The sequence below is a fragment of the Primulina tabacum genome, chromosome 5 (assembly GCF_025594145.1).
Source record: "Primulina tabacum isolate GXHZ01 chromosome 5, ASM2559414v2, whole genome shotgun sequence".
NCBI lineage: Eukaryota > Viridiplantae > Streptophyta > Magnoliopsida > Lamiales > Gesneriaceae > Primulina > Primulina tabacum.
In genome coordinates, this window is record NC_134554.1 from 39,084,586 (window position 1) to 39,112,454 (window position 27,869).

The 27,869-nt window shown below is 38.0% G+C and overlaps 1 pseudogene; it reads right to left on the reverse strand.

Annotated features, from left to right (window-relative positions):
- Positions 1 to 10,471: 10,471 nt before the first annotated feature.
- LOC142544451 (cytochrome P450 89A2-like) lies at positions 10,472 to 13,692 on the reverse strand (annotated as a pseudogene).
- Between the last annotated feature and the right edge of the window lie 14,177 nt (positions 13,693 to 27,869).

Genomic DNA, 27,869 nt, shown 5'->3' on the forward strand with positions numbered 1-27,869 from the left:
TCAGGTGCTGATTATGCAGGTTGAAAACTAGAGAGAAAAAGTACAAATGGTTTTTGTCAATTTCTTGATGATAGGCTGATCTCCTGGTTTAGTAAAAAGCAGACTTTCATAGCTACGTCTACTGCAGAAGCAGAATACCTCGCTGCTGGAAGCTGCTGTTCTCAAATATTTTGGATGCAACAACAGCTTAAAGACTATGGATTTCATGCTTCTGAATCACCCATATTCTGTGACAATACCAGTGCTATAGCAATTACGCAAAATCCAATACTTCATTACAGAACAAAGCACATAGAATCAGACACCATTTCATTAGAGATCATGTGCAGAATAAATACATTCGTCTGGAATACGTTTCTACTGATCAACAAGCAGCAGACATCTTTACAAAGCCTCTGCCTGAGAATAAGTTTTCTTATTTTCGAAATGTTCTTGTTTTAATTGATTTAACTTGAATATATTGTTGTTATCAGTTTGTTAAATGATGTCAGTTATTTGTTTCTCATCTAATATCATTGAGTTCATAAGAAAAGGAGACAATTTGTGGTAACTACTGTTATTTTATTAAGAATGAAATCAACGCCTTGCAACTTGATTCAAACTTCTTTCTACAGCATATTGCCACATTCTAAACCAGTTGTTTAAATCATGACTCCGAATATTCCTTAAGTTTTCAGAATTGATGAAAAAGTCAAGCCACTCCCACTCTCTTGACAGCAGCAGGTGGTTCAGCACATCATCCTTGACCAGCCCGGATATGTGATCAACTCGAGCAAGACTTTTGAACCTTCTTGCTAGTGACCTCTGTTTAGCAGAAGCAGGAAACTCTCCAGTGTTGATTTCTTGAAGATCATGAACAATAGTCCAAATGGACATAACCTCGTCAAAAATGAAGTCTTCTGCACCTTGTTTTAATTCTTGCAGAAGTTGAGGTGTCCATGAAGGATGAGGAACATGAGTGCTGCTTTCACAATCCATTGGAATACTATTGTCATTATAAGAAGAAGTCATTTTTTTATAGACAAGACTTGAAGAAGACGAGGAGTCATCGAGCATTAAATTCTCTCAGACTAAGTTTTTCTCACTCTTCCTTTTGTTTATTTCTTGTTACTTGTTTATTCGCTTATTTGCATTAAGTAAAAGCAGTAGATAAACAGAAATATGACAAAATGGAATATTTCATTCATAAAACTAGATGCATTACATTGTTCTATCTATTACATTGTGTTGATATCAGCAGCTTGAAGTACTCAGGAACCTAATTAAGCTCTGCTGGAATCCCCTCTCTTTGCGTGATCATGGTTGCTGAACGGGATGATTCCACAACTTAGTCCTAATAACAAGAACGAACAATCTAACTGATTGTTCATATTACAGGCTAATGAATTTCTTCCAAGACTTCATAACTTGAAAAAAAAGATGTCTTCAGACATCATCTTACGAGAAGCTGGAAAGTGTCTGGAGAAGACTCCGAGAACTTGTTTGCATAATCCATTTGTGTTTTGTTATTATTTGAGTACTTATTTTAATTTGTGAGACTACAGGTACTTATAAAGAGTTTTGGGAACGCTAAAGAGACATCCAACCGATCACATCATGCACGAATATCTAGAGTCATCTGTCATCCCCTGAGATATCGTATCAATAGCATTTATTACTTGCATTAATTGAGGGGCAATATTATTTTATTCTGTCTTTTCCTTTTCCGTGCTTTATCAGAAGCAGAAGACGATTTGTCTTTTCGATAAAACAGCGTCTCTACTGGTTTTTATTCAGATGCTGAAAATATTTCAGCACTTCAAAACTTCCAGTAGATATTACCATAAGACGACAAACTCTCTTCTGATTTTTGTAGTAACCGCTTTGGACAGCCCGTCTTTTATTTTTACTTTTCAAAATTTTGGTGTATCTGACACTCTCTGCTCAACTTTTCAAATTCAACCGTAAATATATTGACACGTGTCCTTATGTTTCACTAACGGCTATACATTCTAGACTATTAACCGACTATTCTCAAATTTTTTACTTTTATGCTTTCAAATCTTTTGCATACTAACTACTGTTATATCTCATATTCTCATTCTACTGCAAAATCTACTTCAAACTTATTTCTACTTGCAGAAAATGGCCGGAGCATACACACTCAATGCCTATCAAGTTAGCTTTGCTTCAGTGTTGACTGTCAAGGATGAAAATCTAGTCAACATGTTCAAAGCCATCGAGAAATCTTGACTTAGACGGTTTCTGGAAGCACCAGCAGTTATCTACAAAAATGCTCTACTGGAATTCTACGCCAGAGCTAAAGTTGATGAAGGAAAAATCACCTTTTCCCAGGGAGATGTTTCTATCTCAATTGATGCTGCTCTTCTGGGATCGAACTTCTTCCTCCCATGCTCAGGGATTTCAGATTTTTCTGATACGTCTAAGGAGGAGATGTCTGCTGCCCTCGTTACGTACTCGGCTTCTGGAGAGGAACTCTCTCCTTCTTGCTTCAAGAAGCTACTCAATATGGAATACCAGGTGCTTGCTGATATTGTTGCAAAATCACTATTGGTCAAATCCGGTACTTTTGACAAGCTGACCAAGGAGAAAATCCAAGTGATGCTGGCCATCACCTCTGACTTCAAAGTGGATTGGAGTTCATTCCTGTTTCGAATCATGAAGGATATGGTGTTAAGGAAGAGTTCTGGCTTTGCTGTTCAAATCAGCAAGATGCTGGTTTTCCTCTTACTACTGATCAGGCCATCTCTTACGTCACCATGGCTGATCCTGACAATGTGCTAGTGCTAAGGCCAAAGCCAAATGTGCCTGAGTTCATTGCTTTGAAGAAGGAAATGGGAGATGCTCAAACTGAGGCTCAAGGACCTCAGAAGAAGATAAAGAGAAAGAGAGTGGTTATCTCCACTGATTCTTACAAAACAGTATCTGAGGAGTCTGCTGCTCCTACCAAGACATCTCTACCAGCAACTCCTAGCAAGAAAAAAGCTCGCACTGTTGTTCGCATCAAGAAAACAGTAGCAATCAATGATTTAGACACTGTCCCCTTGTGACAAGTGTTTCCAGAAGCCACCTCTTCTTTGCCAGAATCAGTCCATGTTTCTAGACCAGTAGCTACTGCAACCACTTCATCTACTGCTCCGATCTTCAGACTGACTTCTGGAGTTGTCATTTGGGAATCCACCGCTGGGTCTTCTGCATTTAGACCAGTGATGCCTATATCATCTTCTGATAAAGGCAAAGGAAAACTTACTGTAGGATCACAATCTCATGGCATCAAAGCATCTGTTTTCACTGGTGTTGATCTTCACATAGAGGAAATTGAGAGAACTGCCAATGAAGGCATGAAGTTCTTCGACGAATGGCATAAGGTTCGGGTTTTTCATCCTCTCTCATATTTCAGGACAAAAGGTACCTTTGGAAGAATAATGAAGTATGAGGAGAAAGTTTTTGAATTTGCCAGAACTGATAATGTGATTGAAGCCATGAGCAGGCGAAGCTTTATTCTTGAGCAACAGAAGCAACAGAAGCTGGAATCTGTCTTAAAGACTCTTCAGTCTAATTTCAACTCTATGATTCCTACTGCTGCTCAAGATTAGCATGTCATTCGCATTCTGACTGATCGATTGCGAATAATGAATGAGCAACTTCTTGCTCAAGAACAGGCCTTTGGCGAGCCTGCACAATATTCAGTAGGTTTCGTTCCAATCTTTACTCAGACTAAGCCAATTGAGTAATGGATTACAGCTTCACCAAAAGATAAGGTCTTCAGTACTCCTGAATCACCTAAGCGGCCTACTCAATCTTCGTCTCTTATTTCTGCTTGAGAATTGGCTTCGGTGGATGAAGTCATTGAATCCATTGTTCTTACTGTCTCCGCTACACCAGAAGCAGTTCAGGCTGAAGATGTGGTCCAACCAGCAGTCCAACCAACAGTTCAACCAGCAGACCTACACATGGCAGTATCAGATGCTACTCAATCTCAATCATTGCCAAATTTAGAGATTTTCTCTACTGAACATCGAGTGGCAATAGAAGCTATTTTGAATGATCCATATATATCCATTCCAGCCACCAAACAACTGGAAGCCTTGGAAGCTGCAGTACCACAAGGAAATGCATCGCCTGAACCATCTATTGCTGCTGAAGGAACCTCTTCGGAACAGCCCGTTGCTATTTCTACTGCCCCTACAGAACTTATCCCTTCTACTGCACTGATTGTCCATCCTGCTGACTCCCCGACTCAAATTGCTAACGTTGCTCATCTTGCTGAAATCCAGCAACGTATGTTGGCCAGAAGCCCCTTCCCAGAAGAAGAGCACTTCAATCTTGAGTTTGAGATCGAAACACTGAGGCGATCTATTGATAGAATTTCCGAAATCGTCAAGCAGTTATCTTTTAATCATGCTGGTGAGGTCAGTGCCACCGACTCTTTCCGCAAACGCATAATGAATTATGTCCTTAACACGGCAAAATCATTGTCAAAGCTTGAAGTTGGATCTGATCTCTTCCGGAAAAATGTCTTAGCAAGTCATGCTCACCTCGTGCTCGGTCAAACTGATGTTCTTCGTACTATCTCTGCTCATGACTCGTCTCTTCAATCCATCTCAACTCAAATTGCGGCCACTGACTCCAAAATCAAAACTATCAACGACAAGATTGAGTCTCAATCTCAATCAATTCAAGCTCTAAATGAACAAGTTTCGAATCAAACGCCAATACTGGAGATACTGCATACTGGCCTTATTAATCTTACTGAACGAGTGGATTTCTTACTTACTCGAGTTCAGACATTTGATGCCAAAAAGGAGGAAACTGAAGGCAAACCAGAAGCAGAAGGAAGAATGACAGAAGGAGGACATCACACAGAATCATCTTTCAGAGGCCAAGATCCTCAGGATGAGGATACCTTGTTCCGAGATATTGGAACAGATGATTAAACCTCCTTAACGCTTTTTGAACTCTGATTTACTGTTTATTTTCTTATCAATTGCTTTTAAAGGCTATCTGCTTTTATATTAATCTTTACTAACTTCTAGGTTTTGGCATCCGGTCAAAGGGGGAAATTGATAGACTTAATTTAATTGTGATGATGATAGTCAAAACCAGTAGATCGAGTGAATAAAAATCTGAAGATAGTTTAAAAGCAATAGTTAGTATAAAACCAGTAGTTCCCCTATCACTTTTACAAAACAGTACTCTTCGAGTACTTATCCTCTTAGAGAAACAGAAGCAGAACTTGACTTTTACTGAATCAGAACCAATAGATCTTATATTAAATGTTATCGTTACTCTACCAAGTACGAGTATTAAATGCTTCATTAATGCTGAACAAAGTCATTTAATACGTCTTACTTATTTTGGTATAAAACAAGACTGATTGTTTTGAAGCCTTTTTGCAGGAACCCTTTAGGCAATAAAGCTGATTTTATCAGAAGTCAACGAAGCCGTTTTTTTATAGACGTTAGATTCAAGACTTCTATATAAACGCAAGATCAACGATGTTTACAAGTTACCAAAAACTACGAGCTTATTCTCTAACATACGAACGTTGATTTGAGCACTCAGATTTTCTTATCATCTTTAAAGCTCAATATTTAGAAAAGCAGCACACGCTTCACTTAAGTTATCTGATCTTTTGAGATCATATTGTGCTGATTGTTTTTTACTCTCTCTACAATCATTATCGAGTTATTATATCTTTGAGAAGAGTTCGTAATCTGGAAAAGAGTCTTTTCCAGAACTTTGTTGTATTCGTATTATCGTGTTGAGAAACTAAGAGTTTCAGTAGGCGAAGGATAAGTCCTGCTGAAGTGGGTGTGTACAAGTGTTGTACTATAAAAATCAAAGTCTTTTAGTGATACCTTCTGGAAACAGAAGAAGGGGAGACGTAGAAGATTTCATCTTCGAACTTCCATAAATAACCATTGTCTACTGCTTACTATTTTATCATTATACACCCTTAAACCATCAGATCGTTTCCGCACTATATTGTGGTCTGCTTGAACAAGATTTGCTATAATCTATAACAGGATTCTATCACCCTTTTGCAAAAACGACCGTCAAAGGAAAATAGTTTATTCACCCCCCCTCTAAATTCCATATCGATTCCCAACAACAGGAACCAGCTCAACCGTCTTATCTTTCAAACCACTAGTCTTCAACCGCTTGAATTTCAGACCGCCTACCATTCAACCATTTGAAGCAGAAATAGTTCAATTTTCCCAATCGGCTGTTCGAAGACTCTATGTCTAGTAATTAAAGAGCTATTTATTGCTCACTTAATGAAAGGCACTCTCTGATCGGTTCAGGACATTCAAATAGTTTTGCACCGCTACAAGTCAACCATGTTCTGTACCAATCCTAATATTGATCTGCATTTATGTCACTATCCCAGAAAAGAAAGATTACTTATATCCTACAAGTTTTGATGGTAAAAAAAATTGCCATAAAAGGATACTTAGCAGTAACTCTTCAAGGAATGAGATTTCAAGATGTGCTACCAAAGAGAACATTAAATGCTTTGCTGAAGAACATTTAATATATTTGCAGTTGATAGTGACACATCATTTCAAAGTTACAGGTTAACGGTACTCATCTCTTTTCGAGCGTTGCAATGACAGCTTATATAAGAAGAGCTGGATGTATGCAAGAAAAAAAAATAACAACGAGATACATAATCATCAAGCTTTCAACAGTGCGATTATCTCAAGCCTGCATACTTAAAGAGTTTGAGCGCAATCAAAGATCATATACCTCATCGCTCATCTAGCACTCAACATAAAGATACTCAACACTTGATGAACTTTCGTTGCATATACCAACACATAATGAACTTCCGTTGCATATTCGAATATCCAGTATTCTATTACATATTATGAGTATCTCATATACCAAATCAAATATTAGCAATCTGAAATTATGTATGAAACTGAGTACTTTAAAATTTCCATGCTTATTTGAGAATTTTTTTTACAAAAAAAATATTAAATGAGATGAATATGTCATCTAAATACATCTTCTATAGAAAGATCAACACTTGATGAACTTACGTTGCATATTCGAATATCCAGTATTCTATTACATATTATGAGTATCTCATGTACCAAATCTAGTATTTTCAAACTCAAATTAGGTATTTCTCATCCAAATGCATATTTCATGGAAATACCAATACTTGGTGAACTTACATTGCCTATTTGAATATCCAGTTTTTTAATACATATTGTGAGTATCTCATTTATGAAATCAAGTATTTGCCTATTCAAATTAGGTAATTTTCAAGTAAAACTAAGTATTTTAAAATTTACATACTTATTTGAGAATTTTTTTTTTTACAAAAAAATATTAAATAAGATGAATGTGTCATCCAAATGCATTTTTCATGGAAATACCAAAACTTGGTGAACTTACGTTGCATATTCGAATATCCAATATTTTTAATACATATTGTGAGCATCTCATTTACGAAATCAAGTATTTGCAAACTCAAATAAGGCATTTCTCAAGTAAAACTGAGTACTTTAAAATTTACATGATTAGTTGGAAATTTGATTTTTTTTACAAAAAATATTAATTGAGATGAATATGTCATCCAAATGCATCTTCCATGGAAAGACCAAACTTGGTGAACTTACATTGCTTATTCGAATATCAAGTATTCTATTACATATTATAAGTATCTCATGTACCAAATAAAGTATTAGAAAACTCAAATTATTGAAATTTTTTTAATGCATGAAATTGATATTTCAATTTATAATATTAAATAACAACAAATTTGGGTATCACTTGGGAAAAACTAAGTACTGACAGCTTAAAAAAATGAGTATATTTTGCAAATCATTCATGGAAAAAAATTTGCAATGGATTATTTGTAATGATACCAAGCTACAACAAATCACAACATATATGAAACTATGCGTGAATACAACAGTTTAATGATTAATACATAAATACTTCATAATGCATCTACAAATTGCAATTACAAACACAAATTCCAATATTTTGTTCACGGCATAAAGTATTTCCACTCACAATTCTCTTTGCTGCAAACAACTAAGATCTTATCACTATTATTTTTTCCTGTAACTAAAAGATCTTACACTAGCAATAACATAGTTTTCAAGACGAATCCCGAATTCTTCTGCATCTATATATTTTGACATCCCCACATAATCATATATGAGTATTTATGGGATAAAATCAACTATTTGTAACTCGAATTAGGTTTTCTTTGTACCAATTTATGTATCACATTTTTACTTCATGAATGACACTATAAAAAATATTAACTTCAAACTATATTTTTTGACATCATCAAATAATAAAATTTGAGTTTTTAAAGGGTAAAATAAAGTAATTCTGGACTCGAATTAGATATTATTTGTATTAATTTAGGCATCACATTTTTACTTTACGAATATCGTCATCAAATGCCACTCAATATTACCTTCAAACTATATATTTTGACATAAAAAAGTAGTTAGGGAGTAAAATCAAGTATTGGTAGATTCAAATTAGATAGTCTTTGTACCAATTTAGATATCACATTTAACTTCACAAATGACACATCAAAAGTCACTCAATATTACTTGAAACTATATTTTTCATTCCTCAAAATTGAGTCTTAAAAAGGTAAAATCAAGTATATGTGAGATCGAATTAGGTACTATTTGTACCAATTTAGGTACCATTTTTTTAACTCACAAATCTCATAATAAAAAACCAATCAATATTAACTTCAAATTATATATTTTGACATCCTCAAATTATCGAATTTGAGTATTTAAAGGGTAAATCATGTATTTGTGAACTCAAATTATGTCTTATTTGTTTTAATTTAGGTATCACTTTTTTTACTCCACGTCCTCAATATTAACTTCAAAGTATATTTTGACATCCCAAAATGATTGGATACGAGTATTTAGGGAGTAAAATCAAGTATTTGTAGACTCGAATTAGATACTCTTTGTACCAAGTTAGGTATTACATATAAACTTCAAAAATGGCACCATCAAAAGTCACTTAATATTAATTGAAACTCAAGTATTTTCTTACACATTTGGAATATTCAAATAGTCAAATCAAATATCTGGAAGCCCAAAATAGGTATGTTATCGGTCAAAATAAGTACCTTTTCTTATTTCACGATGAGTGAGAACTGTGTTTTTACAAAAATTAGATGACATGAATACACATTTTCAATGAAAAGACCAACAATGACTACATTTATAGTGATCGTACGATGATCAGTATTTTTTTACACATTTAGAGTATTTAAAGAGTCAAATCAAAATCTGAAACTTCAAAATAGATATTTTATAAGTCAAAATAAGTACTTTATCTTATTTCATAATGAGGGAAGAACTATGGTTTTTTTTTAAAAAAATGACATGAATAAGTCATCATAATGAATTTTAATGAAAAACCAACAACAACTGAATTTGTGGTGATTGTTCGAAAATATAGTAATTTTTTTTACATATTTTGAATATTCAAAGAGCAAAATCAAATATCTGAAACCTCATAATAGGTACTAATTTGGTAGATGGAAAAAACACAATTATTTTGGTGGATAAAATTATATATTTATTTAAATAATAAAATGACAAAAATGTAAATTTATCTTTATAGGGAGTTAAAACTAAGTTTGTAGTGTTATCAGGTATTGATTTGTAAAAAAAATCATTTAGGTACTGAATCTTAAATCAAAGATGTACAGAGATATTTTTTTCAAATTTACCCTTATTTCTATCATAAAAAAACTTGCATACATAAATTCATATAACTAGTTTCAACGTTGTGGATTACGTCAAAGCGATGAAGTTCATCTGCAAGAACATAAATATTTATGTGGTTCATCTGCTACATCCACTGAACTACTTCAAATATTTATTCTCAACCTAGAGTATAACCGAGTATTTATTTTCTCTAACCCTGCACTCACAAAAAACACTATTTTTTATTTGCTCTCTATTTCACGATGTTGAAAAACTTTGTTGGGATGCATTAAACTGAAACGAAGGAGCTCTAATTCCTCATAACGTAGTAGTGTATTTAATTCCACGGAAATCATGCTACAGTCACCAATCATTGGCATCTATTGTCGAATTTACGATTTTCCAAATCACATTGCCCAACAATTACAATAGGTAGAAACGTGCAAAACAAGTTGTACCCACCAAACTATTCCATCAAGCTAGTTTAGTCGACAAATTTCTTTTACGTTTGAAAATTATAAGTTATAACTACGACATTAAGAAACAGTAAAATTGGTTTGATGATCTAATTAGTCGAAACCAGGTTTTATAGTAATAACTTGTTATTTTTACCTTTAATTTGTTATGTTGTTGCTAAACATGAGATAACTGTCGACGTGATACCGAACATCATAGACATGTTAAGTTGTGCCAGCGTGGTTTCAAAATTCATGGCATTATAGGCTTTCCAAATGGCCTAGACAGGGCAATTTATGTATCCTTTGATTCAGATTCTCGGAGAGATTCGAGCACGCAGCTGATTCTTCATGATAGTTGTGAGTTCTTGTTTCTCAGTAAGATCTACTTCGTCACCTTCGACAGGAATCCACTAAAAGTTCCAAATAAGATTGGCCACAAAATATTCCAAATGCAGGAGTGCCAAAGAAAGGCCTGGACAAATCCTCCTTCCGGCACCAAATGGCATCATTTTGATCTCTTTTCTCCCTGTTATATCGAAAGCCTCTCCAATATCAATACCCAAGAATCTTTCAGGCTTGAATTCCATTGGATCCTCCCACACCTTCGGGTCCCAACCCATATCAGCCACCATAAAATTCACCGTGGCGTCACGAGGGATCTCGTAACCATCCAACTTGATGTCCTCTGTCACCTTGTGCGGCAGAACGAAATGGACTGGAGGGTGTCGCCGCAAGGCTTCTAACACTACTGCTTTCAGGTATGGCATTTTCTGTGCATCCTCTTCCTCCACCATCTGCTGCTGCTGGCTGCTTTTCCGCGAGCCCACTACACTGATTATCTCATCGTAAAGCTTGGATTGGATGTGAGGATACTTGACAAGATTAGCCATTATCCATTGCAGAGCCGTGGATGTGGTATACGTGCCAGCGGCAAGGAATTCGCTGCATAGGCTCACAAACTCTGATTCCTCCAGTTTCCTGTTTTCTTCTGGAAGCTGCAAATCAACCAGTGTGTCCACATATGCTAACACTGCTTCATGATCATCATCTTGATTGTTCGAGATCCTCTGTTGTTTGGCTTGGATGCGGGACCTAATGAGAGGAACCAACAGTTTCTTCTGTTCTAGGCGCACTCGAAGGAGTTCCTTCCAGCGATTGCGGTACAGGATTTTCCCCTATCGAGGCCAAAAGTTGAGGACGTTGAATCGTCGAAAGCCCAGAAGCAATTCACGTTGCACCGATTCAATTTCCTTGATTTGGGTCTCGTGGAGCTTGTCCCCGAAGCACATGAGCGCCAGCAGGCAGTACATGGCATGCTGGAAATGATCGATCAGCGTGACTGAAGATTCCGATTTGATTGTTTCATTCAATCGACTAACTAGAATTGAAAGAACCCACTGGCGGGAGCTTGAGTAGGATTTGACCCGACCTGGATGGAGGATCCCGTGGGTTAGGTTGCGGCGGAGAAGACGCCACGTGGGGCCGTAGGCGGCGGAGTTAATCACTATCCGGGGTTTGTTCATAACCTTGCTGGTGGCAGGTGGAGGTGGCCGGTCGGAGAAGATGGCACCGTGCTGGATGAGGGCACGGTGGGCCAGGGAGTGGCTTCCGACGAAAATAAGCTTCCGAGGCCCGATACTTATCGTCATGAGCGGGCCATATCGTGTCTTGAGGCGGCGGAGGATGCATTCCAACTCGGAAAGAGGGCGGCGGAGCAATATAAAATTGCCGATCAGAGGCAATGAAGCCGACCTGGATGACAAAAAAGCTCGGCCAATGTAACAGATTGGACCTTATCAATCAATTCTCCGAAAGCCAGAATCGGTTGACCCTCATGATCCCGAATCACACCACCAACTGCATAACTGGGAGATCCCTCTTTATAAGCTGCATCCACATCCAACCGAAATTGGTGAGCTAGCGGGGCAGACCAAGTGATTGGAGAGCTGATCAAAGATGACTTTTTGCCGCTCGTTACTGAATCACGTGCAACACGGTAATCCCAGAGCATATTTTCACACCAATCAGCATCTAACACTCGAGCCTTGCCATGACAATCATGAAGAAAGCGAAGTCTCTCGTTCCAAGTGGCCCAAGTGCGCATGACAAATAACTCGAAATCAGGTTTACTCAGCTTCTCCTTCATCCCTAGAAATATATCAAACACATCTAAGTGGCGAAGCTGCTTAAGAGATGACCAAATCCAGCTACTTTTCCAACAAGATTTCACAGCCGGACAAGAGAAAAGGGCATGACTGGAAGTATCCCAGTTAGACTGACACAAAGGACACCTTCCAGTAACGGGAACATGATGTGCAAGAAGATTTTGTTCCGTAGGGATAATATTATTAAGCGCTCTCCACCAGAATATTCTCACTTTAGGAGGGATCGATAAAGACCACAGGAACTTCCACCAATTCTTATGGAAATGGGCCGAGCACGAAGAGGGCTGATCATAGAGGCCTTGGGCAGCCTTATATCCATCACGTACCGAATATTACCTTTCTGGTCATATTTCCAAAATCTCGCATCCTTTTTATTAGTCAGAGTGATGGGAATAGAGGTGATTTTCTGAGCAATAAGTGGAGAGAAAATCTGTTGGATTAGAGGCACATTCCATCTTCCTTGCACCATGAGGGACTTCACTTTAGAGAATGAAGCGTAGTCAGGAATCAGTGCTAGACAGGTTCTAGGACCCGGAAGCCAAATATCCTCAAACGTATTAATACGAGCCCCATCTCCCACCTTCCAACACAAACCTTTAGCAAGTAAAGAACGGCTCCACATCAAAGCTCTCCAGATGGAGGAAGGATTGCTGCCCATTTCGGCTTCCATAATATCCTGGTGGCGAAAATACCGGCCTTTCAAGACTTTGGCCACCAAAGAATCAGGTTCCGAGATAATACGCCAAATATGTTTAGCTAATAGGGCCTGATTGAAAGTCTCCAGCTGTCTGAACCCCAACCCACCCATGAATTTCGGTTTACACAAGGATTGCCAAGATTTCCAGTGCATACGATTTTTCCCTGCGTCGACTCCCCACCAAAAATTAGAGCATTCATGTTCTATCTCTTCACATACTGATTTGGGGATACGAAAGCAGGACATGACATAAGTAGGGATAGACTGGAGTACCGATTTGATCAATGTTTCCTTACCCCCTACCGAAAAATTTTTGTTTCTCCAACCTTGTATTCTCTTCACTACTCTCTCCACCAGATATGTGAATTGCAGTTTCTTACTCCGCATAGACACAGCCGGGAGGCCCAAATACACAGCGTGGGCGTGAACCACTGGGATAGCTAACACAGACTTAATATTCCAGCCAGCTGCGCATTAGTATTCGGGCTGAAGGAGAGGGAAGATTTTTCGAAGTTAATAAGTTGTCCTGAAGCCTTCGCATATGATAACAGACAGTTTTTCACCGCCAAACAGTTCGCCATTGTAGCTCTGAAGAACAAAAGACTGTCATCAGCAAAGAACAGATGCGTAAGAGAAGGGCAGGAAGAGGCCATCTGAACCCCAGAAAGCAGACGTTGTTGTTCAAGTGAGATGAGAGCAGATGATAAACCATGAGCGCATAAGACGAATAAGTAGGGAGAAAGAGGGTCTCCCTGTCTCAGTCCTCTACTCGGAATGACGTTCCCAACCAGATCACCATTCAGAAAAAAAGAGTACTTGACTGTTCTGACACATCACATAACCTTCTCCACCCAACATCGAGAGAAGCCCAGTCTGATCATAATGCCTTCAAGAAAAGACCACTCAACTCTGTCATAAGCCTTGCTCATATCAAGTTTTAAAGCAGCGTAGCCTTTTTGTCCCTGTTTTCTGCTCCTAATCCAGAGCAGCGTTTCAAAACTCAAAATAATATTGTCAGAGATCAGTCTACCTGGGATAAAAGCACTCTGAAACTCATTCACAGTATGTTTGAGTATGGGACACAATCTATTCGTGAGAGCGCGAGCAACAATTTTATAACAAACGTTACACAAAATGATAGGCCGATAGTCCTTCATAGTCAAAGGAGTCGCGACCTTAGGTATCAGAGTAACGGTAGTGGCATTCCAGTCCTCAAGAGGGGCTCCTTCATTCAAAATATTCAAACACTCCAGCGTGACCTCCTTCCCAATCACTTCCCAGAACTTCTGAAAAAAGAACACCGACATTCCATCCAGCCCTGGCACTTTATCTGGATGCATATCAAACAGGGCCTTCCTAACTTCAATTCCTGTAAAAGGGGCACAAAGGGCATAATTTAATCGATCATCAACCATAGGGCAAACCTGATTCAAAATCTGTGCTCTGTCTTCCTCCGAGGGGTTACTAGAGGAGAACAAGTCTGAGAAATAATTTTGAATGATCTCCGCCATACTCCTAGTGTCAGTGCACCAATCCCCGTGTGAAGAGACAAGCCCTTTGATATGGTTCTTAGCTCGACGCGCAGACGCACACGCATGGAAGTATTTGGAATTTCTGTAACCATGTGCAAGCCAATTCACCCGACTGCGCTGCTTCCAGTAAAGCTCAACCTTAGTAGCTAGCATCTCCACCTCACGTTCCAACTGCCCAATTCGATCCCCAGCTAGTGCCCACTGGTCATGGGTGCGCAAAGCATTCAGCTGCCTACGTTTGATTCTAATCTGTAATGGCAACTTTCGAAACCTGTCTCCTGCCCAAATCCTGAGGAGCTCCAAACACTTTAACAGCCTACTAGAGAGTGACAAGGAGGTATTCTGCTTGTTCCATCCCCTCATAATAACATCTGAACAGTCTGCTTCTGTGTCCCAATGTGGTTCGAATCTCATACAGGCCGAGGGCCGAGCTTGCGAGGGATGCGGTCCTCCTAGCTCAATAAAAATCGATCGGTGATCCGAGTGAAAAAATTCCAGATTATGCACCATCGCAGCAGGGTAAAGGATTCTCCACTCAAAAGTATCCACATATCTGTCGATCCTTTCAAAAATAACATTGGGATGAGCACGACGATTGACCCAAGTAAAGAATTCCCCCTCAGCATGGAGATCTTGGAGGTTGGAAATATCAAGCACCTCACGGAACGCCCTAGTCTGCCACAGGGACCGTGGGTTACCCCCATGCTTTTCTGTGTCGAATAAAATTTCATTAAAATCACCGCCCACGATCCACGGAAACCTGCTCAATTCATGCATGCAACTCAGACGACACAGAAGCGTCCAAGAGATATGTCTGTTATTCGCCTCTGGGTGGCCGTAAAAGCCCGTAAATCTCCATCTCTTCTCCCCATGCCGCACTATACTATCAATATGCCCAGAAGAATAGGAAAGCACTGTGACATTCAAAGGCTCCTTCCACAACAGAATCAATCCTCCACTTCCGCCCTCACAATTAACTACAAATAACCCAGAAAAACCCAGAACAACTTTCCAACGCTTGCAATTAAAGTCCCTTAATTTTGTTTCACAAAGAAATATGAGGGACGGGTTCTTTTCAGCAATGAGCCGCTGCAATTCCCGGAATGCCCGTTGATTCCCAAGCCCCTGAGCATTCCAAACGATGCAACTCATGGATATCGGCGGGGTTGCTTAGCAACCACCGTCGCTGGAATACTATCAATAGGATTAGTGTCCTTTTAGAGCACCCGTTTTCTACCAAGGCTATTGCCCACCTGCCTCAACTCATTATCTTTACCAAAAATCCCACTATCTCGGTTACTGATAGATGCTCCATGATCCAGGGCACGACGTTTCCATCCTTTCAATTTCTTATCTTGGTGCTGCCCATAAGACCCTACAACACCTGAAGCTTGTTAGAGGATCGATTAAGCTGTTCAAATGCGCAACGGAAGTTTCAAAATAATTTTCTATCATGAAAATTTCGAATACCCTAAGCCTATAATGTGTAGCAAATACAAAAAACACAATATGACATTCATAGGGTGTTTAGAAATCTTTACCTATCAATCTCTTGAGATTGATGATGGCTCCAACTAAGGTGTAAACACCTTAGCTCTTGAATGACAAGAAGATCTACAAGCCTCATCCTTTCTTCAAAATTAGGCCCACCACCAACTAGCTAGAACCCTTCTTATTTTGCACTAGAAAAATAAGAAGATTTTTCAAGGAGAAGTATTTTCTATCCTCAACAATTGAAGAAGAAAAATGAGAGAAAAATGAGGGAGAAGACACTTCAAAAATTTCGACCATAGCATGTCTCATGAAGGGGAGGATGAGTTGTCTTGGTGTGTGAAAAAGCTAAAACCACATTTTAGCAAGCCAAGCTTTGAACATTGAAAAAGTTGTCTCCAACCCTTCACCTCCCATGCATGCAATTTGACTTGGGCTTGTAACAATTACAAAGCCCATGGACTTTATTTAAATGTCATCAAACACATTTGAGACCATTTAATATTTACCTGATTTTACTCAAGCCCACTACTTTAATAATTATTTCTAATTGGGCTCTACTAGGCCCAATGCTATTTAATTAATCCAACACTTGAATTAATTTAATTATTTGGACTCTATTAGGTCCACTAGTGTTTAATTAATTCAACACTTGAATTAATTTAATTTAGTCCATAATAATGTTTATCAAAATCACAATTTTCAAATACATTATTTATTTGGCCAACTTTTAATTTAGGAACACTTCCACAAATTAAATGTTACATTTCCTTCATAGAAGTCATACTTCTATTTTCCCTTACGCTTATAAACTCCTTTATAAGCCGTTCAACACATTGAACTATTTTACTTCTCAGCGGGATCTAGAAAGCTAGTACTTGTGTGGCCCTCAATGGTTCATTGATACAACTAGCCGTGGGTTCACATCTCCATTTGATTCGGACTAAACATGTCCTTATATGAGCATACCCCAATTGCTCCATTCTTAATTATCAACTCCTTGATAACAAGAATGTCAGAACTCAAGTCTGATAATACCCAACCAATCATGTTAAATGCCTAGCAGCATCGCTTACACGATTCCCTAGGTATCAAATGATAGTGCCTGCAAGAACCATTCAATTATGGTTAGTGTACAGTACGGTCCCTTCAACTCATATATCCCGACCGATTCGACAACCATTGGTATACCGAGAGTTGTCAATGAATCGATACTATGTGTCATGTCGTAGTTGCATCGATGGTGTAATCTAAGAAACCCCTTTCTTAATTACCACCATACTCTGATCAGAGATTTCAAACTACATTCACACGAGATCACATAGGATATCCATACCCGAAGGTAAGCGGTGAATCCCCGACTACAATGCATCGACTCCTATATGTTTCGACAAACACCCAACCTTGCCACCTGATGACCCCATGAGAGTCGGTAAACAAGTCAAAGTGCAATGCTAGCACATAGAGTCTCAATGTTGTCCCGGGTCATAAGGACTAATGGTGTACAACCATAAACTAGGACGTTTCCACTAGATAAGTGAGAACCACTTGGAAAGTCCTTTATGGATGGTTGTTCAGTGCTCTCTACCAGGAGCACCTATCTGCATGCTCGGACATCACAATGTCCCCTACCAATGAAACATGGTACTCACATCGCAGATACTAGTCTCAAATGATAGTGCCTGCAAGAATCATTCAATTATGGTTAGCGTACAGTACGGTCCCTTCAACTCATATATCCGGACCGATTCGACAACCATTGGTATATCGAGAGTTGTCAATGAATCGATACTATGTGTCATGTCGTAGTTGCATCGATGGTGTAATCTAAGAAACCCCTTTCTTAATTACCACCATACTCTGATCAGATAGTTCAAACTACATTCACACGAGATCACATAGGATATCCATACCTGAATGTAAGCGGTGAATCCCCGACTACAATGCATCGACTCCTATATGTTTCGACAAAACACCCAACCTTGCCACATGATGACCCCATGTGAGTCGGTAAACAAGTCAAAGTGCAATGCTAGCACATATAGTCTCAATGTTGTCCCAAATCATAAGGACTAATGGTGTACAACCATAAACTAGGACGTTTCCACTCGATAAGTGAGAACCACTTGGAAAGTCCTTTATGGAGGGTTGTTCAGTGCACTCTACCAGGAGCACCTATCTGCATGCTCGGACATCACAATGTCCCCTACCAATGAAACATGGTACTCACATCGCAGATACTAGTCTCAAACTCGAGCGGCCTATATCCTTCTTAGCGTCGGCTGAATCGACTAGGAATTGTTTAGAATATACAGTATTACAAATATGAGTTTCATGATACTCATCATATGAGCATCTCATATTTTTTCTACTATTTGTATATTCAAGGACTTTATCTATGCAACTAACATGGGTATAAAGATAAAGATGTGCCAAAACAATAATTTCAAATATTATTAAAATAAAGATTGTTTATACATAGAGTTTCATTGTGAACACTCAGCCAACACTTGGCTCGACGGGCACCTACTCTATCAAAGCTTCCATATCAGACAAGAGCTGGCCAGCCCCATCAACAGGCACCATATGATGCCGAGGATGTTCTACATTAATCGACGATGGTGAGGGCTCGAGAGAGATCCCAGGACATTGGGTGCAAGCAAAAAGTTTACTGTGGGTAGCAGGTATTGCTTTGTCCCCCTTCAATTTATCAAGAGTGTCACCACAAAGGACATATGTCGTTGTCGGAGTGTGCTTAACCATAGCTGATGAAGAGTTACTAGCCTCGCTCAGGGACTGATCAGTACCAATCGGGGTCGCAGAGCTATGATCCTGGTTAAAATCAGGAGATGATCTCCTTGTTTTATCCCCTCCTTGAGAATTAGTCGCCCTGAGCCAATCCCCATAAGCCATCTTCCCATTCGCAGTCGGAGCCATCTCGCAGTCCTTAAAAGGGTGACCTAAGCAGCCATAGTTATAACAAAAAGAAGGAAGGCGCTCGTAGGCCAAGATGACAAAAAAAATACTCTCCGAGTCCTTATTGACAGACACGCTGATGGCTTTTTTTAAAGGTTTTGTAACATCAATACGGGCTCTGATACGCGCATACCTCCCTATGGCATAGCCATTGTCAAGTGTATCGATCTCTTCCACCTTTCAGATGAGGCTGCCAACTTTAAGTAATACATCCCTTTGCATGAATATCAGGGGCAAGTTATAGCACTGGACCCATATTGAGATAGAATCAAACCTCAAATCGCAATGGTTTTGAAACCCTCGGGGTTCTGCAAAGACAACCAAGTCTCTGAAAAAGTTCCAAGGCCCCCCCCGACAATAGCCCGCCGACGATCCGCAACCGCTGTGAAATCTAGGGTACAGAAGTTATCCCCTAGAGAGCCAATTTCGATCGACCGGGTGGCCTGGAGAATTCTCGGCATCTGCTGTTTAAACGTCACCACGTTGATCAACTTAGGTGCGAGCACTTTGGCCACCAAGCAGTGTTCTAGGCGTTTAGCACCAATATGTAAGTCCCCATCATCAAGGTTTAGGGTTTCCTTTTGAAGATGCACGCTAGACACTTTCAGTTCTTCCACCAATCGAATCACTTCCTCCGGATCCATCGCCAGAAGGGACACGAAGAAGAAAGCAAGAAACCAGCACCAATCAAATCAGAAAATCCGATAAGAGGGAAGAAACCCTACGAGAGGGAAGAAGCCCTACGAGAGAGAAGATCAAAATAGATTTTTAATATTTATTTGATTTTAATTTCTACCTACTAGCAGAAATATATAAAAATCATTTATATAATTATCATTAAGTGATAGTAATTTAAAACTTGATCACATATAACATATAGGATGTGATATACTAATTAGTCTTAAACCCAACTAATTATATAGGGCGGATAAGATGATCGATCTTCAACTGTGAGTTGTAGGGCCCTGGAGTATTGGGCCTCAATTTTGAACCGGGCTCAAATTTTTATTCGTTTAAATCCATGTAAAGCCCAATAAATATTTCTTACTATCAATCGAGCACGCCCGTACATAATTTATAATCTAGTTTATTCATTGTAATTAGGTCTAACCCTACGACATTTGTGTCATATAAACTATAAAAAAAATTAGCATAAAGGTACCATTCACGAGCAAGAAAAATAATAAATATTTTATATTTATTTGTTATCATATTATTTAAAAGATTTCAAAAATATAAAAATTGTAAAGTAGATTTATTATATGAATCAATAAAATTAATTAAAGAGTATGTCTCTTGTGAGACGTCTCACGAGAGTATGAATTTTCTCACGAATCTTTATCTGTGAGACGAATCAAACCCTACTGATATTCACAATAAAAAGTAATACTCTTAGCATAAAAATTAATATTTTTTCATAAATGATCCAAATAAGATATCTATCTCATAAAATACAATCCGTGAGACCGTCTTACACAAGTTTTTACCTGAATTAAAATCATAATTTTATAAATACATATGATGAGTCAACCTGACCGTTGACCCAGTGATGGTTCTAGGCTGGGTCATGGTTAATTCTGAGCCGGCCGTGGCATATCTAATTGAGTTGGCGTCCACATAGATTTATTGTCCACCTCACTAATCTATGTCGCCTACTCATCATTTTCTTGTCCAATTATTCAATAAAGCAAAAATCAGTCTAAAATAGCAAAAGTACATGATGTTGACCCTAATTCGACAAATTACAAGACTAAATCTCAAAATGACCAAAGATAACGAACCAAAATGACTGTTCTCTTTTTAAATTGTACAATTCAAATATTATGTTTCGATTGCTCTTCTAACTACTGTAACTATTGCACAACAACAATTTTCTTCTTAATAATTATAATCCATGATAATCGAACATGTGATCTTAATTTTGATACTAATTATATGACCAAAATGTTGTCGTCTTATTAAAAATTATAGTTGATGGTAACGATATAACTTCAATAATTTAAATCGTACAGTAACTCAAGCTCAACGCTTCAATTTTCATGTCAACAAGGGCAATTATCTACATCCCAACAATTATCATAACTTATTTTTAAGATCTAATTTTTAATATTTTTTGAAAAATATTAAAACCCAAAACCCAAAATATTTTTACATTTTTTATGACGTCTCAACATATCCACTTATAATATATTTAGTAAAATAATTTATTTTATGTCTATGATACTACTAACATTAATTAATATAATAATAATAATAATAACAACAGAAAATAATATTAATAATAGTAACTATAACATTTATAATAATAATGATAATGCAATAGTAGTCGAATTATACTAATAATAATAATAATAGTGTAAGTTGTAACTGTTCAAAAAGAATTTTTATATTTTGATGTTAAAAAATAATTAAGATAAAACTGATTTAAGCTAGACTGGTCTAGTCAAACAAAATTGACTATTTCGTATTAGTTTATTATTTTACATCAGTAGACACCATATTAGTTTACATAAGTTTAAACCAGATCAGTTTACTTCAGAAGACTAAAATGATGATTGGATAAAGTTTTTTTTGTAAAAATCTGATCATAGCAGTGTACGACTGTCGGAAAATATTGACATGGACAAAAAATAAGCCAACATATATTTTCTTTTTGGAACAGATCTTTTTTAAAACATCTATACATAGAGAAATGATTTAGTTTAGTAAAATTACGTCTTTTACTTAGATTCAAGCTATCAAACATCCAAATATCTGAACTAAAAATTCAACTTCTAGATCACACTTTACAAAGAATTGTATCTTATCATCAAGGATCATTAAATACTAGGATATAGCATTATTAAAAATCATTGTATTTAAATAGCAGTCTGTATACTGTCTATCTTCAGTTGAGGTGTACTAGGAGTTTTAGTTTGTCAGTGTTTAAATCCAAACTGAACTGAGATTTTGCAAACTACTTGTTCTATCCAAAGTCTTCTAGTGTGAGCCTTATTTTTGCATGCATTTGTTAGTCAACTGACATTGATAATCGAGAATATATATAATTCAGTTGCCAACCCAACTAAAAAAATTGAAAAGAAGTAGATTGTGTCTAGTGTTTATCCAACCCCTCTTCTAAACACTACAACTGATCCTATCAAGTGGTATCAAAGAAAGGTTTGTTCTTGACACTGAAAATTTCTTTTTCAAATGGCTTAATTGAGCAAAACTCTTATGTTCTCCAAGGAAGACTTTGATGATTGAAAGATAAGGGTGCATGCTCATTTAACTGCTCATGATGATGATATGTAGTTCGTTATCACGGATGGAACAATGAAGATATTGAAAAGCCAATACAACAATAGCTATCACTAACGGTGCTCCTCAAATGATAGAAAAACTAAGCAGTGAATGGACGAATGATGACAATAAAAAGTCAATCTTGAAAATATGGTGAATGACATTATGTACAAAAATCCTGACAAAAACACATTAAGAAAAATCAAAATGTGTAAGACGGCTAGAGAAATTTGGAAAAAATTGATTCAGTTGTGCAAAGGTAATGAACAGACCAAAGAAAAAAAATTTTTTGTGGTTGTATAGAAATTTGACAATATCAAGATGAAGTGTGAAGAATCAATGTCTGACTTTGATGAGAGAGTGTAAGGACCGTGTAGAGTATTATCGTAAATCCTATGTTGATTATCGATAATTTATGAAATTGTTATGTGATTATGTATATGAGGTATATCATGACAATGGAAAATGAGAAAATAAGTGTTAATAATGAAATATCGTACTGGATATTGATTAATTAACAGAATTGAAGTTGTAAGAACTCGAGTGGAGAAGCCGGACGCCAATACAATGCAAAACCAATATTTTGTACAGAACGTATGGCGCCCGAGCGGTAGAAAATGACCGCCCGAGCGCGGTACAAATCACACTCGAGGACAGAATGTCTCGCGCTCGGGCGCGAGAATTCTACCGCCCGAGCGCGAAGGCGGTGAAGATAAGACCAAGCTTCTGATCATTTCTTTCTTCATTCCCACTTCTTAAGTTTCGAGAAAAAGACAGGAAAATCGATTTCTTTCGTCCGAATCGACTTCGAAACGCTGTACAAACGCGAAACAAATTATATATTCGGAATCTTCGCGTCGAGAGCTTCTTTTTGAGGTAAATTTTTTCTAGTTTCAGCAGCTGTAAATATGAAAGTGCTGGAATAGCATGTATTTGAAGTCGAGATTCCTGTATGTGGTAGAATAACTGACAAGAAACTCATATTCGAAGTTGGAATTGAATTATGTTATGATTTTGATTTGATACGAATTTTCAAAGTTTCAAAAGATATTTGGAACTTATATTATTGATTTTGGATCATGTTATTGATTGAAATGAATATGGTATTGATGTAGATATCTTCAAGCTACATCAACTGGAACGAAGAATTGAGGTATGTTGCGACCGGGTAACATACGACAGGTATCTGCATTATATGATATATGTTGGATTGGTTTGATTGATTGGAATGAGAATACATGTCTATATGCCTTATTTGTTGAGTTTATGTGGCATACATGACATTGTGATTTGAATATCGATGTATAAAATAAATGTTTTGTTAACACACATCGTTTGATGCATACATCGATACATGACATGCACGTTGAGCTATGATCCTTGGATACCCTGATATGATTTGATTGGATTCTGGGGTTTGTGAACACAACGCTATGTTTGGTATTACATGACCCTTAAAACATAGACATTTGTGGCCCCGATGATTGATTGAGATCTGGGATTTGATGGCGCTTTGTCGACGTTATCATACGAGTATCCCTGATTGAGGCCGGTGTGCCAGCTCGAGCATTGATTTGATAGCGATTCATTTGATTCTGACATGTGCTCACTGGATGGACATTTGACTTGATACCTCCACGACATACATGTATTGCATACCATATATCATTGTTTAGATACTTATGGTATATATGATGGTTGTTCCATACGTAGCTTTGCTCACCCCCAAGGTGGGATGTTGTTGTCTTTGTGTGTGGACAATGGCAGGTACTCCAGGATATCAGGAGGCCGGAGAGGGTACTTCTGGAGGGAGTCACAGTTTGGGCTGAGGTTTTATGTTTTGTTCCCAGTATATATATATGTATCTATATACCGGGGCATGTCCCGAGGATATGAGTTGTTTGTATATGATTGAATTTGATTATGTGTGGGCAAGTTTTATGATATGAGATGAAATACTATTTTTAGTATTCAAATTATAGAAGAAATATTTTGGGCTCATTGTAAAGAAAATTTAAACTCGATTTCAGCTGTAATTAATTAACCCTAATCAGATTATGTTGATAACGATTAGGAGCTAAGGGTCCCACACAGAGTGGTATCAGAGCATAGCTGGGAATGCTTGATTGAATCTTGTGTACACTGGAATAGGCACAAATGAATTGTGCGTATGCGTTTGATTTATTTGTATTACTTGCTCCTACTTGATTTAGTTTGAGTAAGTTATTGATGAGATTGATGATATGAGATGATGATGATGTGAAATTGATATTGATTTGTGATATTCATCCTCTGATTTGTAGATGGATTACACAAATAAAACTGCGAGTAGCAGTACTGAGAGGATAGTTGGGCAATTTGAAGGATTGTCCATGGATATAGTGATGGCTCGATTCCAGGATCTGAAACCACCGAGGTTCTTTGGCACTCAGAGTGCAGAAAGAGCAGAGGCTTGGTTAAAGGATATCGAGCATTTGTTTAATATTGTTGAATATTCCAAGGCTCGGAGACTGAAACTTGCTCTCTATCAGTTGAAAGACCGAGCAAAATCTTGGTGGGAAGCCGCTGAGATTGGATTGAAAGAAGCCGTGATTGAAGTCACATGGGATGTCTTCAAGGCCCAGTTTTTGGAGCAGTATTCCGCTCCTTCTTAATATACTGCCCAAGAGAATGAATTCAATAGTCTGCAGCAAAGAACGATGACTATTGCAGAGTATGCTTCGAAGTTTTCTACTCTGTTGAAGTATGTACCTCACGTAGTTGGGAATGCAAAAGCAAAATATAACAGGTTTGTAAATGGATTGCATCCTGCTTTATATACTTTTGTTGTTTTTGGTTTGCCTACTAGCTACGCAGAGGCGGTTGAACGAGCCAAGGCAGCCGAGGCTGGACTCAGGCGAGGAGGTCCACAGTATATTCCTCCACCACCAGTGTCAGCTCAGCAGCCTACATTGCGCCCGAGAGGTAAAAAGTTCAAGAAGACTGGTACTGTTTCTTCGTCTTCTTCGAGTTCGAGTGGATCCCAGAGAGGGAGTCTTGTGATTGCTCCTTATTGTAGTTATTGTGTTGGTAAACATACTATCGAGCAGTGTCGAGGTATGTTTGGTACTTGTTATCAGTGTGGGAAGGAAGGCCATTTCTCTCGAGTATGTCCGAACAGGGGTACGACTTCTTCTCAACCCCAGCCAGGATTTAGAGATGGCCCCAGCATGATGAGACCTGCTGTTCCTGTTCCATCTTTTCAGCAGTCGAGTGTCCCACGATATCGAGGACCAGGTGGTCAGACTGCTCAAGTTCCTCCTCAAGTAAGAGTGTATGCTATGACGGAGGATCAGGCGAAGGAAGCTCCTGGTGGTGTGATTGCAGATATTTGAATGCTTTGCGATTATCTTGCACGTATTTTATTTGATACATGAGCATCTCATTCATTCATATCTCATGCATTTGTTGCATATCACGGTATTGAGTGTACCCCATTGTATGATACATTATCGATAGCCACGCCAGCAGGAAAGATTATTTTGTCTGAGCAAGTTGTGCATAATTGTGTATTGATATATGAGGATAATGTGATATTCTTGAATTTGATTGTCCTTCCAATACACGACTTTGATTGTATTGTTGGCATGGATATCTTGACGACAAATCGAGCTACTGTTGATTGTTTTCATGGAGTGGTTCGATTGCGACCGATTGATGGACCCAAGTCGAATTTTTATGGCAAGGGTTCTCAAGCCAAAATTCCATTGGTATCCTCTTTGGAAATGTCTCGACTTTTGACTAGCGGAGATGAGGGTTATCTTATCTACGCTATTGATGTCTCTAAGAATGAGCCTTCTTTATCTGAGATTCCTGTTGCGAAAGAGTTTCCAGATGTATTTCCCGATGGGATTCCTAATTTTCCTCCTCATCGAGAAGTTGAGTTTAGTATTGATCTTGTGCCGGGGACTGCTCCCATATCTAAAGCTCCCTATCGCATGGCACCATTGGAATTGAAAGAATTGAAAGAACAATTACAGGATCTTCTCGATAAGGGATATATTCGACCGAGTGTATCACCTTGGGGAGCTCCAGTTTTATTTGTTCGAAAGAAAGATGGTGCTATGCGAATGTGTATCGATTATAGGCAATTGAATCGGGCTACTGTGAAAAACAAGTACCCAGTTCCTCGTATTGATGATTTATTTGATCAGCTTCAGGGTACTTCTGTTTACTTTAAGATTGATCTTCGTTCTGGATATCATCAAGTACGAGTTCGAGATGAAGATGTGCCCAAAACTGCTTTTCGTACGAGGTATGGCCACTATGAGTTTTTGGTTATGCCTTTTGGTCTCACGAATGCTCTTGCTGTCTTTATGGATCTAATGAATCGCATCTTTCGAGATTATCTAGACCGATTCGTTATTGTATTTATTGATGATATTCTTGTATATTCGAAATCAAAAAAGGAGCATACTGAACATCTGAAACTGGTGCTTCAAACTCTTCGTACTAGTCATTTATATGCTAAATTGTCCAAATGTGAATTCTGGATGGACAAATTTGTCACGCCCCGGGACGGGGGTTGGTTGACACCGGCGTTGCTCTCAAATTTACATTCGAAAACAACAAGCCTCAGAAGTACAAAATTCAGAAACCAGTCTTTTATTCATAATAATCATTGTCTGATACAAACTCAATGATAAATGTTTTACAGCGGAAATGTAAAACCAAAATATACAATGTCTGAACAGATGCAGCGGAAAATAAATCAGAACTAAGAACAACGATCTTCATCACCAGCCCCAAAACTGAAGTTGCTCCTCTTCTTCTAACAACTCTTCATCGTTTTTATCTGAGATGAGTTTGGTGGGTGAGTGATATGATTGTCACTCTGTAAGCGGGGGCGAGAATAACTCCCAGTTTTCGAAATCATTTTCATACAGAAACAGTAATACGAATAATATACAGAAATTCTCATAACAGAAATCAGTATTCAGTATTCGGAAATCAGTAATCAGTATTCAGAAATCAGGAATCAGAAGTTTAACAAGTAAGCACTGAGCATGTTCGTGAATTTCATGGCTAAACTGATATCAGTCCCCTATATGTTCTCTTCTCTAAGGAGTGAGGCCAGTAATCAGCAATCAGTAATATTCAGAATATATATTCCTACCATTAGTTCACTAAGTTTCAGTGCTTCAAAATCAGAAATAAGAAATCAAAAATATACTTTTGCTTTAAAACAGAAATCATCAAACGGGTTTCAAGATATTTATACATAAGCCCACTTACAGTAATTTGCTAAAAGTCTTTCGGTTGAAGTCTGAAATCTGCTTCTTCTTGCTACTGGTTTCTGCTGCTCGAAAATCAGCACCCTCTTAGCTCGAAAATTCAAGTGATAATCTCAAGATTTGTGTAACCCATTTCAGAGGTTTGAGAGTGTTATATATAGGCAAAATTCTGACTGTTAGCCTCTCAATTAATGGCCATAATCTGCCATTAACAATCTTTATTCTGGTTTAAATGCTTCAGTTACAAGTCATGGCTGAATTAGTAACTGTCTGCTG